The sequence below is a fragment of the Ascaphus truei genome, chromosome 6 (genome assembly GCF_040206685.1).
Source record: "Ascaphus truei isolate aAscTru1 chromosome 6, aAscTru1.hap1, whole genome shotgun sequence".
Classification (NCBI taxonomy): Eukaryota; Metazoa; Chordata; class Amphibia; order Anura; family Ascaphidae; genus Ascaphus; species Ascaphus truei.
Genome location: NC_134488.1, coordinates 40,416,983 through 40,422,866, shown reverse-complemented (window position 1 = coordinate 40,422,866; position 5,884 = coordinate 40,416,983).

The window sequence follows — 5,884 nt, the reverse complement described above, 5'->3', positions numbered from 1 at the left end:
GACACTTTACCTACTGAATGTCAAAAATACAGCAAACATCTCAATGACTACTTATAAAATAAAATGTATTACCATATATCTAGGAATTGTAAATTTTTAAGTGTAACTGCAGTGACATGACAGGGATGTAAATGTATGCATATATTTGTGTACATGCAGTATATATACATGTATGACAATGCCTTTATTATGTGCATTATTCTTTACATTATCTTTACTAATATGTTAGAATTAGAATAGTTTATACAATAAAAATGTAACGCAAGCTAACGATGAATTTAGAAAGATTCACTTGAAAGACACAGAAAATGCTTTACAGAAGACTATGTTATCTTATTATGAGAAGGGTAATAAGGGAGACAAGAGCCTAGCCAATAAACTTAGAGGGTTAGGGTCTAAAAAACAAATGTTAGTGATTAAACCAGAAAATGGGGAAATTACGTATAATGATAAATATTCTCAAACGAGAAATAATGTATAAACCACACACTGACTCACAAATTAAACTCTAACATACTGTAGGTAAACAGGGATGTATCCGGCGCCACAGCAATCAGTCAAGCTTTACTTCAAATCCGATGATGATACAAAAAGGCTTTGTTGAAATAGTTGCACACACTAAAACCAACAGGCTACACCACAACCTCCTCCTGTAAGCGTTTCACGCTATAACAGCGCTTCGTCTTGGAGTGGGTGAGGTGACTACAGACCCGACATTTAAGATAAAAAGCCCGCAAACAAGAGCTAATTAGCCCTGCATCAGCTGTGTATCTCACTGGGAGCATATATACATTAGCAAGCAAATGGTTAACTAACGCTAGCATCCTTTATACATATATGTATTAAAATTCTGCTATATATAATACTATACATACCCAGTGGACTGAATTAAAAGATATAACCCTAGTACATAGAGATGTCAAAACAACAGCATAAGATACACGGGATTGTATACTGTATAAAAACTAACAATATCATTCAGCACGAGCACGACATTATGGCCAAATGTTTCTTTCTCCAATCTCACTCTACACTTTCCCCTGCGCACATCACTTTTATTTTGGACAGCATTGGTTTTTCCGTCACACATAACTATTTCTTATTTAATCAGCAATTTTTATCTCCAAACAAAAGGGACTGCCATGGTGACATCCTTTCCCCCACCTTACTGTATGCCACCCTCTTTATGGGGTGGTGGGAGACATCCCACGTGTTTGTAGATATCAACCCTTTAGGCACAATATAGAGTTTTACAAACACTATATTAATGACCTGCTGATTGTCTGGAGTGGTGGGTAAGTTAAGTTGAGTTGCTCAATTTTTTGATTATCTGGCTGACAACCAATTAAACCTCAAGTTCACGCATAATTGCCATATGCACCACATACAGTTTTTAGATCTCAATCTGTATGTGGACAATTACAAATGTATCCAATCGGATATATTCCTTAAAGAAAATGCAAGGAATTCATTGTTGCATGCGGACAGTTGTCATTCCCGCCCTCTGATCAGAGGTATCCCACTGGGGCAGTTCCTGCGACTACGCTGGAACTGTTCCTCAATGGAGGACTTTGTTCGAAGGGCAGAAGATATGAAAGAATTCTTTTTAGCCAGGGGTTATCTGCATGGGGTCCTCATTAGGGCTTTTGAATCGGCTTTGAACACAGAGAGAGTGTCTGATTGCTATGAATCCAAATGTCTCTAGACAGCAAATGTCTCAAGACACCTTCCCCCCTTCCCCTTCCCTCCTCTCACCCCTCTCCCCCTTTTCCCTTCCCCTCCCCTCTCCCTCCCCCCCTTTCCTCCACCCTCTTTTTCTTGGTTTATTTTTTCTTCTTTTCAAATTCCTTTTGCTCCATGGACTCTACATTTCCTGTGCAATATGTTACAACTTTATGTATTTTTGGTGCATTCAGTCGAAGATTAGGTTCAAGCTCTGTGTCCTTGTTGGAGCAAACTTCCTGTCCCATTTTGAAGTGTTACTTAGTTTTTATATACAATCCCGTGTAACTTATGCTGTTGTTTTGACATTTCTATGTACTATATCTTTCTATTCAGTCCACTGGGTATGTATAGTATTATATATATATATCAGACTTTTTATACATATATGTATAAAGGAAGCTAGCGTTAGTTAACCATTTGCTTGCTAATGTATATATGCTCCCAGTGAAATACACAGCTGATGCAGGGCTTATTAGCTCCGGTTCGATGGCTTTTTTATCTTAAATGTCGGGTCTGTAGTCACGTCACCTCCCCTACTCCAAGACAAAGCGTTGTTATAGCGTGAAATGCGTAGAGGAGGAAGTTTTAGTGTGTGCAACTATTTCAACAAAGACTTTTTGTATCATCATCGGATTTGAAGTGAAGCTTGACTGATTGCTGTGGCGCCGCAAACATCCCTGTATACCTGCATATTTCTACTTCCGGAAACACACTACGTGAACAGGAGCCAAGGAGAGTTGAGATCCGGTACGGAAGAGCTGACAGGGGTAAGACTGGGCCCCTGAGCCCCAACTTTAATCGTGGTCCCTGTATACTCTGCGATTGCTGTTCCCTTCTGTCATTACACTAACACTATTTGGTGTCAGCATACCCAGCTATACGCCTGAGCGCACGACAGCATTAGACCGCTAAGATACTGTACTGCACCGACACACTTTATTCGAGCAAATACCCAGTATGTACCTGGCAGATACCTGGAATGCGCCGCTCCTCACCTCTGACAAGCCCCGTTGCGTTTGCCTTCCCAGCCTGGGTTCATGCCTGGCTGACGGGCGGCTGATCTGTTAAATGATAATGATTAGGATTTAATAGGCTGCAATGCTTCACGTGTATACCAGATGGCATAAATTCATGAATTGTAATGCAGTATATATATATATACTGTGCAGTATTGCAGCCAGCGGGAATAAAATGCTTCAATCCCTGCCTGGAAAATACCTCAATGCACTCGGGCAGAAAACAGTCACAAACCTCAATACACCCGGGTATACCCGAATTCGTGGGACTAGCCGAGCTCGAATAAAGTGTGTCGCCAGTGTATATAATGTGGATTCCGCAGATCCAAACTCTCTAGTGCCGAGTATGGGTATATAATGGGTATATATTTGATCAAATATAACCTTCCAAAATTGTAAAAAGATGCGTTTAAGACTGGGAAAAGGATGGGCTGTCCTCTTTGGCTCCTGTTGTTTACAATAGAGCCACGTGCAGCCACAATCCGAGAGAGTCCTAATATTCAAGGTATTAAGATAGGAGACGAGACATAACCTGCCACTGTTTGTAAATTATATCCTTTGATTATTTTGAAATCTATTCACATCTCTACCCAGCAATTTCTCATAAACACACATTACCTGGGGGACACCAAACTTGAACCCAACTTACAGTACCGGTTGGCAGGGCACCCTGCACTCTCAGGTCGCCCCTCATATTGTAGGGTTTAGCAGCATGGTGGTTACGCCACTGCACCGGAGACAAATTACATGCTGGCATTCAGGAATGAGGCTTTATGGTTGGGTAGACATAGAATCCACATTTATTACCAATTGCATTAAGGACTTATCTGTGATTTGAAAAGGATTTAAAAAAAATATCTCTGCTACAATTTAATGTGGAGGTAATAACGTTCACATTTAAGATATGGATTTTGGTTAAATGAAACTTGTAAAATGTTCTCATCCCCATCCAGACCTCTTCCCTTATTTCACAACCCAAAGTCCCCCTCGTGGTACAGCACAAATAAGTACAATGATTGGAAAAACGGGAATATTTTTGATAGTGGACACGTGCTATTTAAGGGAAAATTATAAAAATGTGAGACGTTAATCTAGAAATATTCTAATCTAGTTAATAGAAGAGACCGTCCAAACCAAGACTATATGAGGAACTGAGAAACTGATCTCCAAACCGATATTTCAAAAGAGTACATCTGGGAGAATGCATTAAAGGCCTCTATATTTACCACAGCTAGGGAGAACATATAAAAAGTAATATCCAGATGGTACCTTATGCCCAAAAGATAAAGCCAGATATTTCCACATGCCATGGGTCGGTGCTGAAGGAACTGTGGCCAGATATTGGACAAGACCCATATGTGGAGGTTCTATCCAGAGGTACAGAGATTCTGGGTTAAATTAATCTCCCATATCCGAACAGCTTCCAGATGCTATATTTCAGTGGCATGGAAAAAACCCTTGTTACGTTTCCAAAGGGCGGCCACACAGAGAATCAATGAAGTGAATCTAATGGAGAAATGCCTACGGTTAAGAATTTCCATAAGTTTTGGGACCCCTGTGTTAATAGATGAAAATTGTCAAAAAGGGTTTTAGCCACATACAGTAGTTCTGCTGGGGACACACTGGTAGTGAATAGCGGGGTGCCTAATTTGTCTGGATTGTTAAAAACCTTGCATTGGTCATTGACTGTGTTATCCTAAAGTTATGTTATTAACATTTTACAACTGCATATCTGTTAGGTGGGGGGTTACCCTTCTGCTCTTTTTTTCCCCTCTTTTTTTTATTCCCCTTTCCCCTCATTCTTGAAAACCTCAGTAAAAATAAGTAATATAAAAAGAATAAGGTTATATTAATGTGTAATACTGTATATTATTTTACGTTACAATACAGTGTTTACTAGTAATAATATTACTTTCATGATAATAGAAATACTAATCTTTAGTAAAGTACTACAGTATACTGTAGGTAAACGTCTGCAGAGGGAACAATATCGGATCTGCTAAAGGTATATTATACAAGCTCGGAGAATGGCAAACATAGGACGTTCCTTATAATAAGCCCATCAGACATGGTATAATTGAGAAAGGACATACAGTCCAAGGTCGGTGCAACAGGAACAGTTCACAGGTATATACTATAACATCCAATAAATCCCTTTGAAACTGAGCGATTGATCTTGATCCTGGGAGTATAATAATAATCCTTCTATTGCTGCTCAAATGTGGTGAGCTAGGATAGTGACAATAAATGTATTAATTAACCTACGACTCATAAATTAGTGGCCGCCAACATACTGCTGCGGCACAGTTTATTCGAGCATTTGCCCGTTCTGTGCCGCAGCAGTAGCCTGGCGCGCGCCCGAGTGTGACGGGCGCACGCCGAAGCAGCGGAAGAGCGCCCTCCGATCGGGGCGCTCTCCCTACCGCTGCCGGGTCCGCCGGGTCCCCCGGAACCCCCTGCCGCTGTCCCGCGATCGCGGGACACCAGGGCTCCCTCGGGGAGCCCCTGGACACGCGTGCAGCGGGCGCACGCTCCCGATGACGCGTGACCGCGCGTCTATGACGCGCGGCACGCCGAGGGGCGGCCACTAGCAAGCCGGGAGATTTCCCGGCTTGCGGTACCGACCACACTTCAATAAAGTGTGTCGGTAGTGTAACAGACTTAAATCATAAAGTGGGATTTATGGAGTACTGGGGAGGCACAACCACCCAAAGGTATAGTGCCCCCTTTTCCCCCACCACACCCAGATCAGGCCACTAGAGTATATAGGTAATACAGTCAATCATTAGCAGGAAAATTCCACAGGAAACTCACTTATAGTAGAGATGGAGGCTCACTTGAATAAACATCCAGATTAGGAACACAGGAGCTCAGTTAGTGCGTGCTTCCAACTTGATTGAAGATCAATAGTAGGGAAAAAAAAAACATCTCAAAGGAGGGAAAAGTGGAGCACTGCGGTGGGGTATAGCACAGAGGAAAACGGCACACCAATAATAAAAACTAATTTATTGAGTGACTGTGTGAGACATCCAAAAAACAGGAACAACTAACCACTCTGACGCGTTTCGGGCTAAGTCCTTTGTCAAAGAGTATACTTTTTGACAAAGGACTTAGCCCGAAACGCGTCAGAGTGGTTAATTGTT